Below are 13,663 nucleotides of genomic sequence, written 5' to 3'. Positions count from 1 at the left end.
TCCGGAGAAAGGCTGCGAGGGCCATTAACAGCCATTCCTCACTTTGCCGAGGTGAACCTCACACTTATTTTCCCATCATTCCAATGACTTTCGGAGAGGAAAATTCCAATGACGCTTTAGCCTCGTCACATTCTCCGTTATTTAGTACTCCTTGGCACTCTGGAGAATTCAATACTTCCCAAACATCAGCTGCTTTTAATTATCTTACAGCTTGGTTCACTATGAAGTAAATGCAATGCTGGCATCTAGGACAACTTTAAAGTGCACAATGTGTTGGTTCTCATAAAAGAACATCACAATGTATTGAGACTGGATCTCCTGCCAGATTAATTATTTTCTCTGATGAGTTCCTGATCTTACTTATAACAGATTGTTTGATCTACAGAACCATCTTGCAGTTGCGTGCAATGTAACACATTCTCCATGTATCTCAGACATAATGTATCACACACTCAGTGGAAGGAACACTATTCTGATCAGCATTATAGGAAGAGACTCCAGCACATGCTTACAGCCTTCTTTATGAAGTGCACCAACCCCCACTGTTTCTTAAGAATATCGTCTGTCAAGGTGTAGCAGAAACATCTCAGTGTCACAGTCCAGTCCATTGACTCCTCATTCCAGTTATTTGCTTTTCCCCGTGGTCCATCGGGTGCCTATTTCCCATCTGAGTGGGCAGCATAAAAGCTCTGGCTTACCGCTACTCGGTGCTAGACCGTCACCTAAGCAAGTGCAGTGGTGCCCGATTCAGGTCCCTGTTCACTGTGGACTCTAAGTGGCTCCGGTGCCAGGGGTTACTCCATAGATTCGGTGGCTTTCGTGTCCAGTTGACTTGCTGGCCATTTGCCACCACTTCGAGCCAAAGGTACGAATTCTGCCATTTCCATTGCCAGCTGAGATTTGCTGGCCGGTGGCCGCTTCTCGGAGCCAAGATTCAAAAGGACTGTCGTGGTTTGGATTTCGTTGTCTCGTATCCAGCTGAGTAGGCAGGCCATTTACAGCTACTCAAATGGACTGTCGTTGTTTTGTCGTCTCGTATCCAGCTCAGTAGGCAGGCCATTTGCCACTACTCAAGTGGACTGTCGTTGTTTTGTCATTCCGAGTCCTAGTCCAAGTCCAAGTCTAAGTCCAGGCTCTATGTCCGAGCCCAAGTTCAAATCTAGGTTCCGAGTCCAAGCCCCAAGTCCAAGTCCAAGTCTAAGTCTTGGCTCTGTGTCCGAGCCCAAGTCCAAGTCCAACATGTTTTTCTTGCCACTTTGAGCCAAAGGTACGAATTCTGCCGTTTCTATGGCCAGCTGAGATTTGCTGGCCGGTGGCCGCTTCACGGAGCTGAGATTCAAATGGACTGTTGTGGTTTGGATTTCATCATCTTGTATCCAGCTGAGTAGGCAGGCTGTTTGCCACTACTCGAATGGACTATCATTGTTTTGTCGTCTTGTATCAGCTCAGTAGGAAGGCCATTTGCCGCTACTCGAATGGACTGTCATTGCTTTGTCATATCGTATCCAGCTCAGTAGGCAGGCCGTTTGCCGCTACTCAAATGAACTGTTGTTGTTATGTTGTTCCGAGTCCTAGTCCAAGTCCAAGCCCAAGCTCTGTGTCCAAGCCCAAGCTCAAGTCTAGGTTCTGAGTCCAAGCCCCAAGTCCAAGTCCAAGTCTAAGTCCTGGTTCTGTGTCTGAGCCCATCAAAGTCCAGGTTCCAAGTCCGAGTCTAAGTCCAGACTCTGTGTCCGAGCCCAAGTCCAAGACTAAGTCCTGGCTCCGTGTCTGAGTCCAAGCCCAGGTCCAGGTTCCAGGTCCAAGTCCAAGTCCAAGTACTGGCTCTGTGTACGAGTCCTAGTCCAAGTCCAAGTCTAAGTCCAGGCTCTGTGTCCGAGCCCAAGTTCAAGCCCAGGTCCCGGCTCTGTGTCTGAGTCCAATTCCAAGTCCAGGCTTTGTGTCCGAGTCCGAGTCCAAGTCCAGGCTCTATGTCCGAGCCGAAGTCCAGGTCCAGGTTTTACTGGTTTGCTATCCAACGTTCATGTCCATGTTGGTTTTTTATCCTCGTTCCCTGGCCTTCTTAGTAGCTATCAATAAATGCATTTTTGTTTAGTCTACCTCTGTGTCTGTGTCCTGTGCCTGGGTCCGCTTCCGTCCTCCAGTTGGCCCTTGCAACACTCAGATGGTGTAGACGACCTTGAGGCTAAGCACCATGAACAAGCCAAAGTCAAAACAAAGGCAGAGTCAACTATATGAAGGATCAACTTAATTAGCCATCCACACTCAGTGGTCAATTCACTAGGTCCACCTGTTCACCTGCTCGTTAATGCACATATCCAATCAGCCAATCATGTGGCAGCAACTCAATGCATAAAAGCATGCAGCCATGGTCAAGAGGTTCAGCTGTTGTTCAGACAAAACATCAGAATGGGGAAGAAAAGTGATCAAAGTTACTTTGACGTCAGAATGATTGTTGGTGCCAGATGGGGTGGTTTAAGTATCTCAGAAACTGCTGATCTATTGGGATTTTCATGCACAACAGTCTCTAGAGTTTGCAGAGAAAGGTGCAAAAAGCAAAAAAAAAAGAAACATCCAGGGAGTGGCAGTTCTGTGGGTGAAAATGTTTTGTTAATGAGAGAGTTCGTAGGAGAATGACCAGACTGGTTCAAGCTGACAGCAACTCAAATAAACATGTATTACCACAATGGTGTGCAGAAGAGCATCTTTGATCACACAACACATCGAACCTTGAAGTGGATGGGCTACAGCAGCAGAAGATCACAAACCATGAGCAAGGTTGGAGTTGACGAAGACAAGATCAGAGGATGGGCGGGTGTTTGGTGCCATCTGCCTGCATTTGACCAATCTTCCTCACCCTCTTGCTAGCTTCTGTGCAGGAGCCTTGGGTTCCATGCTGCAAGGAGTGATTGGCATGGCTGTAGACGCATTTAGGTGAGACCGAACTTCATGTGTCCTTTTTTTTGTTATTTTTGAGTGGTTTGATCAAGATGGTTGATGTGTGGACTGCGGAGCTTCAACGAAGAATAGCTCTGTGCGCAGCCTGCAGTGGGTTAGCAGGAGTGATCTGAACTAAGCTGAAAGCTACAGGACTCTTGGTTTGTCTATTCTGTGTGTTGTTCACTCGCTTTTTGCTATTTGCACAATTTGTTCTTTTTTTCCCCATGTGTTGGGTGTTGGATGTTTTCTTGAATGGGTTCCATTGTGTTTCTTTGTTTCATGACTGCCTGTGTGAGGTTGAATCTCAGAGCTGTATTCTGTATACATGCTTTGACAATAAATGTCTTTAGAACTTTGAACTTTGAACATGCAGTGCGTGTACATTTACGTGTTAGAAATTTGTCATAGTGTATTGACACGACATGCAACAAAAACGCATTCAACAATCTTAAAGAACAGAAAGTTATGTAAAATGTATCAGGTAAATAGGTGCCAGTCTCACAGGTAAGTAGTGTCGTAAAGAGAGCTTTAGGCATATTGGCCTTCATAAATCAGAGAATTGAGTATAAAAGATGGGATGTTATGTTGAAATTGTATAAGGCACTGGTGAGGCCTAATTTGGAGTATTGTGTGCAATTCTGGTCACCTACATACAAGAAAGACATCAAAAAGTTTGAAAGAGTGCAGAAAACATTTACAAGAATGTTGCTGAGACTTGAGGACTCAAGTTGTAGGGAAAGATTGAATAGGGTAGGAATTTATTCCCTGGACTGTAGGAGAATGAGAGGAGATTTGCTAGAGGTACATAAAATTATGCGGCATATAGATAGTGTAAACACAAGCAGGTGTTTTCCACTGAGGTTGGGTGAGACTAGACCTAGAGGTCATGGGTTAAGGCTGAAAGGTAAAAATATTTAAGGGAAACTTCTTCACTCAGAGGGTGGTGAGAACGTGGAACAAGCTGCCAGCAGAACTGGTGGATGTGTGTTTGATTTCAATATATAAGAGAAATTTGGATAAGTATATGGATGGGAGGGATACGAAGGACTATATTGCAAGTGTAGGTTGATAAGACTAGGCAAAATAATAGTTCAGCATGGACTAGATGGGCCAAAAGTCCTGTTTCTGTGCTGTTGTGCTCTATGATTCTATGACTATAATGTTAGAGGTTACATACAGATATAGAATAAAATACACAAAAGCTACACAAGTGCCAGCATGTATTTACAATGTAAACAGCAGTACAGAAAGTGGTTTAAGGCGTTTACAGTGCAGTGATAAGCGTAATAGATAGAGGGGGCGGGGGTTAACTAGAATGGTTGATCAGATTAACTGCCTGGGGAAGAAACTTTTAAGGAGGTGTGAAGTTTTCCTTCAAACAGCCCTATAGTGCTTTGTAGAGTGCATATTGCTACATACACATCTACATGAGCGCACAGGTGAAGTGAAAACCCTACTCACAGCAGCATTACAGATACACTCACAAGAAAAAAAAGTAAATCAAACATAAATTATACGCAATTTTTAAAATAACACCTCTTCTTGTAGATCTTATCAATGTTGGGAATGGATGAATTGGGCTGAGTCCACTGCTCTGTGCAACTTCTTCATTTCCTGAGCATTTGTAAAAGGCTGCACCACCTCAACAACTATCCCATTCTCCCTGTCAAGCACCTTCTCTGGAAGAGTTGAAACTGTCGCAGGTACAACCGCAGGTATAGGCGGTACTGTCTCAAGAAGCCAACATCCATTATCAAAGATCCTCACCTTTCGGGCCATTCCATCTTCTCACAGCTACCGTTGGGCAGGAGGTACAGAAGCCTGAAGCCCAACACAACCAGGTTCAAGAACAGCAACTTCCCTTCAACTATCTGGTTCTTGAACTAATTGGTCAAGCCTAAATCGCAACAACATAGCAACACTATGACCACTCTGATCACTTTGCACTGCAGTTATGTCCTAATTGTGTTTCTTTTCTTGTAAAAATTCTGTATGATTCATGCGCCATTATGCTTTTCTTGTAGGTGCTGCTTCCATGAAGTAATGTGCCGTGCAAGGAAATTCTACAATGCTTTTGTGCATGCACGTACTTGCGCATGTAAAAATGACTTTGCCTTTGTGTAGAGCAGGAGTTCCCAACTTTTTTTATGCCATGGACCTCTACCATTAACCAAGGACTTCGTGGATCCCGGGCTGGGAACCCCTGGCTTGGAGGTTCCACATTGACTTCATTAGCCAGTTGAGAATTGGGGTGGATGGCAGTCATCCTTGACCCCAAGTCGTCAAAAAGAAGGGTTACTTTCCAGATGACAAGACTCAACTCAAAATGTTGATTCAACCCCATTCTCCAGCCTTCTCTCCTTAATCTTTGATGCCCTTACTAGTCAAGAACCACTGCTTTGGATATACCCAGTGATCTGGCCTCCACAGACAATTACAGTAATGAATTCCACAGATTTACCAGCCTCTGGCTAAAGAAATTTCTCCTCATCTCTGTTCTAAAAGGACGTTCTTCTATTCTCACAGTTACCATTGTGCAGAAGGTAGAAAACCCTGAGGCCCCACACAGCCCCTCTGATCCTACTATTTTAGGGGTCCCCAACCGTTTTTATGCCATGGGAATCCTACCAGTAAATGAAGACCCTAGGTTGGGAACCCCTGTACTACTGAAAACATCTTCTCCACTTCCACTCTTTCTAGGCTGTTGGAAAAGGGTTGTAGCTCAGGTTCAGGATGTTGTTGAGCTGGCCTGCTAGCTTGCAGACGTTTTGTTACCCAGCTAGGCAATATCATCAGGACAACTTCGAATGAAATGTTGGTGATCTACATTGTTCATCTTTTACAGTATGTGTCCTGTGATTAGTCCGTGTGTGTGTGTGTGTGTGTGTGTGTGTGTGTGTGTGTGTGTGTGTGTGGTGGGGGGTATATGTACCATTTCTATTGGTTACCGATTATGTAATCTGCAATTGGTTCATTAAAATCTGATTAGGATTTTGTCTGGGCCGAGTTAGTAGGACCGTTATGTAGGATTAACATCATCCTCATTGACTGAAGCGTGTAATCAGGTGTGACTTGGCTCTTGGCTCTTGACTGACGACTTGACGCTGAAGGGGAATGTAAACTGGGTTCATTTGGACGTGCTTGTTGATGGAATTCTGTATGGAGAACAAAGCCTCTAAGAATTCTCGGGCTTGTCGTTGATGGGCTTGGTCTAGGATAGTGACATTGGTCCAGTTGACCAGTTGAATTGATGTGTCTCGCTGTCACAATGTATAGCATAAGGGAAGATTGTTCATGATGGTTTACAGCCAGCTGATGTTCATGTACCCTTGTTGATAGCTTCCTACCAGCCTGGCCAATATCATGCTTGTGGCAGTTGGTGCATGGAGTTTTGTATATGGTGTTCGTTCTGTGCATCATAGGTAGGGGTTCGAGATGGCCCTAAGCGGCGACTCCTCTGCTTTCATTTTCGGAAACAGCTCTATTTCTATCTTTGATATCTCTTATTTTACTTCTGAAGACCCCGACCTAGAGTTACACTCTGACTTTGGTTCTTTGCGGGAATGGGACCCCACTCTCAGGGCCTCACGAACAGCTGCTTTTTGATATCCCAAGGACACGGCCTGAAAGAGTAGCATGCCTTCAGGGTGCCAGATTTTCGTGGCTTTGGAGACAGGCTGATTCAAGACCAGTGCCCCTGACTGAGGCAAGGCGGGAGAATAAGGAACATCAGGAGCAACGGATTAGCTGCTGGCTGTGTGTCCGGAGACTGAGCCTTTCCGGGGCCGATTCTCTAGGTGCAGAGCTCGGAAAAAACAATGCAACAGACTTTTAACATCATAAGTCAGTGTGCTGTTTGTTATGTCTGCCCTCTCGCAGTGAAATGGTGACATCTCTTTTTTCTTTATTTGTCACAATGGCGGGGGCCTGGGAGCAAGGGTGAACCCAAATGATGCACGACACATCTTGTGAGGTTACTTAGATTTAGTTTATTGTTTGATATCAGGAAAGCTAGGCAGGAGCAGGAGTAGCGAACTGGACAAGGACTACAACTAGGCTGGGACCAAGGGTCTGGGCTAGGACTCAGAATCGGCTCCCAGAACTAGAGGAGACATGAAGAGGCTAGGGTAAGGACTCCGAGCCCGAGACTGGGCGAGGACCCAGTACCTGTGTCTTGCCTTGGGCTCAGACCCCAGAACCAGGCATGGACATGACATGGGCTAGGGAGAGGAGGAACATTGGAACACAGAGTCTCGGTCTCGGGAGAGCAGATACATGGAACCATGGACATGTACACAGAACACAGAGTCGGGACCCCTCCTTGGGTACAGGACATAGGGCTGGGACTCATGACCCTCCGCGGGGAAACGGCAAGACGGCCTGACTTACCCCACGGAGGCGAGAACGAGACACAACAAGACATGACCCCCTGCGGGGCAACGGCAAGACGGCCTGACTTACCCCACAGAGGCGAGAACGAGACACAACAAGACATGAGCCCCTGCGGGGTAACGGCAAGACGGCCTGACTTACCCCACGGAGGCGAGGACAAGACAAGACAAGACCAACATGAATGAACACCTATCTAGCTCTGGTGATGGAACTAGACCCAAGTGCAGGTGGGGGCTGCAGACGAGGGCTAGAGGTGAGAGGGGCAAAGAAGGGATTCAGACAAGAGGGTAGGACAGGGATCACAGACCGCCAGGGCCAGGACTTGACTCAGAACTGGGAAGCCGCCCGGGCCAGGACTGGACTTGGTGCTAGAATGCCGCCAGAGCCAGGACTTGATATGGTACTTGAATGCTGCCAGGGCCAGGACGTGGATGTGGTACTTGGATACCACCGGAGCCAGGACGTGGACGTGGTACTTGGATGCCACCGGAGTGAGGACGTGGAAGTGGTAGTTGGATACCACCGGAGCCAGGACGTGGACGTGGTACTTGGATGCCGCCGGAACCAGGACTTGACTTGGAGCCTCTGGGTAGCAGCGAGCTCTCAACTCGGCCCGGGGACAGTAGACAGCGGCTCTTGATTCTCTCCGGCGGGTTAACTGACGGACCCACCTTGATGAGGAAACTTTGCAGGCTCGCTTCGGTGAGGTAACTGGACAGGGTTGTTCCGATGAGGAAAGGTGAATTACCGGCACTCGCTTCGGGCGGAGACAAGGCTTGTTCCGGCCAGATGACATTGGCACGCCGTGACTTTGCAGACGCTCCTGCGTCGAACGGCTGAAAGCTGGAGACTATAAACTACCGGTTCAACCGAGTGTTAATTGCCTCTAATCACCAAAGTCGAGGGACAAGGGAAAACAGGGAATCAATGGTCCGGATCGTAACATCAACAAGGTAAATTTAAAGGGGACCCTGATCCGGACCATGACATTATTTGGAAGAAAGAGCCAGTGGTATGCCAAATTACCGGGTGAATGAGTAGTCTTTGGGGAACTGCAAATCTGTGTCTTTATTGATGCTTTCCTACACGCTTGAGTGCTCAGTGGAGGGCGTTGATGCTTTTTTGCTGGTGGGGGATCATAGCTTTGCTGCTGCTTGTGCGTGGGAGGGGGGAGTTGGAGGGGCTTTGGGGTTCTAACATTTAACTGTCATTCATTCTTTGGGGCACTCCTCTGTTTTTGTGGATGTTTGTGAAGAAAAATTATTTCAGAATGTATATTGTATACATTTCTCTGACATTAAATGTACCTTTGAACAAGATAAACCAGGAACAGAATGCAGCGTAAAGTGCAATAACAACAGAGAACGTATAGTGCAATGTATCAAATCTATGAATGATATGTACAAGATAATAAGAGTCATTGATTAAGTGGAAAGCCAGAGACTGTTCCCCAGGGCAGAAATGGGTAATATAAGGGGGCATAATTTTAAGGTGATTAGATCAAAATCTAGGGCAGATGTCAGAGGTATGTATTGTTACATAGTTATAGAAGACTACAGCACAGAAACAGGCCCTTTGGCCCATCTAGCCCATGCCAATCTATTTAAACTGCCTCGCCCCATCTACCTAAACCTGGAACATGGCCCCCCCCCCATACCCTCCTATCCAAATACCTATCCAAACTACCCTTAAACGATGAATTAGAAATCATATCTGCCATTTGTGCTGGCAGCTACTTCCACACTCTCACCACCCTCTGAGTGAAAAAGTTTCCTGACATTTTCCCCTTAAACGTTTTCCTTTCACCCTTAAACCACGACCTCTCATTGTAGTCTCACACAACCTCAGTGGAGAAAGCCTGATTGAATTTACCCTCTCTATACCCCTCATGATTTTGTATGCCACTATCAAATCTCCCCTCAATCTTCTATGTTTTAAGGAATGAAGTTCTAACCTATTCAATCCTTTCCTATAACTCAGGTCCACCACTCCTCGTGACATCCTTGTATATTTTCTCCACATTCTTTCAATCTTATTGATACCTTTCCTGTAGGTAGGCGACCAAAACTGCACACAATACTCCAAATTAGGCCTCATCAATATCTTATACAACTCAACATAACATCCCATCTTCTGTACTCAATATATTGATCTATAAAGGCCAAATTGCCAAAGGCTTTCTTTACATCCTTATTCTACCAGTGATGTCACTGTCAATGAATTATGGATCTGTTTTCCCAGATCCCTTTGTTCTACCACACTCCTCAGTGCTCTACCTATTGTTGTCATGGTCCAGTCCGTGATGTCCGCATTCCAGTTCACGGTCCGGTCCATGGACTCCAGACTCCAGGTCTTCCGGCTGTTCCTTGCTTCAGTTGGGCTTAATCATAGGCACCTGATGCTCGTCTTGGGGCTGGGAACATAAGTGGCCCTGGGTTTGAGCCCTTCCTGTTCTCACCTCTGTTGGGTAAGATAGGCTGTCTTTGCTGTTACTCTGAGGCTGGACTGTTTCCTTCCCCTCTCTATCTGAATCCCTGACAATTTCCTCAGCAGTTTAGCTCGGCAGTCATCCCGGTCCCGCATCCTAGCAAGCATCCCGGCCCGGCGTTCAAGGAAGGGGGCCTGGCCCTGTGAAAGCATCCCAGCCCTGCGTCCTAGGAAGGATCCTGGCCCTGTGCTCTAAGAAGGAGTCCTGGCTCCGTAGTCAAGGGCCTAACCGAGCCTCAAGGAACCCAAGCCTCGAAGAACCCAAGCCTGTGTCCAGTCCTGTAGCCATGTCATATTCTCTCCTAGTTCTGGGGTCCAAGCCCAGGTCCTGGGACCTTGTCCAGTCTCTGGCTCGGAGTCCAAGCCAGGCTCCTAGTTCCCAGTTCCTTGTTCTGGTCCTGCTTTCCTAGCCAAAGTCCTAGCCCAAGTCTGTGTTCCTGTCCCAGCTCCTAGTCTGTGTCCAGTCCCGTCCCTAACTCTAGTCCAGTCCAGTTCCCAGTACTTCAGTTTCTGTGTCTTGCATTTGGGTCCACCTTCAATGCCCACTGTATGACAATCGTTCACTTTGTAAGACCTGCCCTGGTTGATCCTACCCAAGTCCAACACCTCACTTGCCTGCATTAAATTTCATCTGCCATTTCTCAGCCCATTATTCCAGCTGGTCCAGATCCCACTGCAAGCTTTAATAGTCTTCCTCATTGTCCACTACACCCCTAAACTTGGTGTCATCCACAAATTTGCTGATTCAGTTAACCACATTATCATCCAGATCATTGATATAGATGACAAACAACAATGGACCCAGCACTAATCCCTGTGGCACTCCAGGCTCACAGGCCTCCAGTCAGAGAGGCAGACATCTACTGCCACTCTCTGGCTTCTCTCACAAAGCCAATGTCTAATCCAATTGACTACCTCATCTTGAATGCCAAGCAACTGAACCTTCTTGACCAATCTCCTGTGTGGGACCATGTCAAATGCCTTGCTGAAGTCCATATAGACAACCTCCACAGCCTTGTTTACATCAACTTTCCTGGTAACTTCCTCGAAAAACTCTATAAGATTGGTTAGACATGACCTACCACACATAATACTATGCTGACTATCTCTAATCGGTCCATGTCTATCCAAATACTCGTACCTAGTCCCTTAGAATACCTTCCAATAACTTTCCTAATACTGATGTCAGGCTCACCAATCTATAACTTCCTGGTTTATTTTTTGAGCTTTTCTTAAACAGTGGAACAACATTTGCTATCCTCCAATATCCTGATACCTCATCTGTCGCTAAGGATGATTTAAATACCTCTGCTAGGGCCTTGCAATTTCTGCACACATCCCATAAGCTCTGAGGGAACACGTTGTCAGGTTCTGGGGATTTGTCCGAACTAATTTGCCTCAAGTTAGCAAAAACCTGTTCCTCTGTAATCTCTATAGGGTCAATGACCTTGCTGCTGCTTTGCCTCACTTCTGTAGACTCTGTGTCCACCTCCTGAGTAAATACGGATGCAGAAAGATTCCATTTAGGATCTCCCCCATCTCTCTTGGCTCTATGCACAAATTACCATCCTGATCTTCCAGAGGACCAATTTTGTCCCTTGCAATCCTTTTGCTCTTAACATATCCGTAGAAGTCCTTGGGATTCTCCTTCACCTTGTGTGCTAGAGCAACCTCATATCATCTTTTAATCCTCCTAATTTCTCTCTTGTGTTCTCTTGTATTTCTTATACTCCATAAGCACCTCGTGTTCCTACCTGCCTATATATGCTATGCACCTCCTGTTTTTCTTAACCAGGGCCTTAAAATTTCTTGAAAACCAAGGTTTCCTAAAACTGTTATCCTTGCCTTTTATTCTGATAGGCAAATACAAGCTTTGTACTTTCAAAAATTCACTTACAAAGACATCACACTTACTTTTGAAGGCCTCTCAAATTGAACTTTACCGGAACACAGCCTGACCCAATCGACACTAGCCAGATGCTTTCTGATACCATCAATAATCACCTTTCTCCAATTTAGAATCTCAACCAGAGGACCAGACCTATCCTTTTCCATAATTACCTTGAAACTAATGCTATTATGATTACTAGAAGCAAAATTTTCCACTAAACAAACTTCTGTCACCTGCCTCATCTCATTCCCTAATTTCAGATCAAGTACCACACACTGTCTCATTGGGACTTCTATGTACTGTTTAAGGAAACTTCCCTGAACACATTTGACAAACTTTATCTCATCTACAAACGTTTGTAGTTCTTTTATAGAATGATGGGAGTCCCAGTCAATATTTGGAAAGTTAAAATCACCTACTATCATAACCTTTTGTTGGAATTCTTTGAAGAAATAACAAGCAGGATAGACAAAGGAGAATTGGTTGATGTTGTAAAATTGGATTTTCTGAAGGCCTTTGACAAGGCTGTTTAACAAGCTGCAAGCCTGTGGTATTACAGGAAAGATTCTAGTATGGATAAAGCAGTGGCTGATTGACAGCAGGCAAAGAGAGGGAATAAAGGGAGCCTTTTCTGGTTGGCTGTTTGTGACTAATGGTGCTCCACAGGGTCTGTATTGGGACTAATACTTTTTACGTTATCTGTCAATGATTTGGATTATGAAATTGACGGCTTTGTTTCAAAGTCTGCAGACGATACAAAGATAGGTGAAGGGTCAGATAGTTGTGAGGAAGTGGGAAGGCTACAGAAGGACTTAGACAGATTAGGAGAATGGGCAAAGAAGCAGCAGATGGAACATAGTGTTGGGAGGTATAGAGTCCACTTTCTAAATGGAAAGAAAATAGAAAAAACTGAGGAGCAAAGGGACTTGGAAATCCTTTTGCAGGTTTGGCTAAAGGTTAATTTGCTGGTTGAGTCTGTGGTGAAGAAGGCAAATGTAATGTTACCATTCATTTCAAAAGGATAAAATATAAAAGCAAGGCTGTAATGTTGAGAATTTATAAAGCACTGGTGAGGCCTCACTTGGAGTATTGTGAACAGCTTTAGGTCCCTTATCTTGGAAAGGATGTGCTGAAACTGGAGAGGGTTCAAAGCAGGTGCACAAAAATGATTCCAGGATTGAATGGCTTGTCAGATAAAGACCGTGTGATGGCTCCGGGCCTGTATTTGCTGGAATTCAGAGCAATGAGGGATGATCTCATTGAAACCTATCAAATGGTGAAAGTCCTTGACAAAGTGGATGTGTAGAGGATCTTTCCTATGGTGGAAGAGTCTAAGACCAGGGGGACACAGCCTCGGAATAGAGTGACATCCTTTTATAACGGAAATAAGAGGAATTTCTCTGGCCAGAAAGTGGTGAATCTATGGAATTTGTTGCCACAAGCAGATGTGGAGGCCAAGTCGTTTTGTATATTTAAGACAGAGGTTGATGGATTCTTGACCGGTCAGGGCATGAAGGGATATGGATGGGCGCAGGAGATTGGGGCTGAGGGGAAAAATTGGATCGGCCATAATGAAATGGTGGAGCAGACTTGATGGGCCAAATGGTCTAATTTTGCTCCTATATCTTTGTCATGGTCCGGTCCATGAAATCTGTATTCCGGTTCACGGTCCGGTCCATCGACCCTTGCTCCAGGTTTTCCTGTCTACCCTGTTTCTGTTCTTGTTGTGCTCTAATTGAGGCAGCTGATGCTCATTGGGGCTGACTGCATGAATACCTTTAGAGACCAGGGTGTGGCTGCTGGATTGTTCTTGTCCTTACTCCTTGTATCCCTTCCTCTGCCTTTTGTTTCCTCGCCTGAAGCCTTGCCAGTAACTTTCGCCTTGCCTGAAGTTCTCTTTTTGCCTTGCACTGCCTGAAGCCTCGCCTGGTCTTGCTGGTAACTCTCGCCTCGTCT

The sequence above is a fragment of the Mobula birostris genome, chromosome 8 (assembly GCF_030028105.1).
Source record: "Mobula birostris isolate sMobBir1 chromosome 8, sMobBir1.hap1, whole genome shotgun sequence".
In the NCBI taxonomy this organism is placed as follows: domain Eukaryota; kingdom Metazoa; phylum Chordata; class Chondrichthyes; order Myliobatiformes; family Myliobatidae; genus Mobula; species Mobula birostris.
This window is presented reverse-complemented; position numbering follows the sequence as displayed.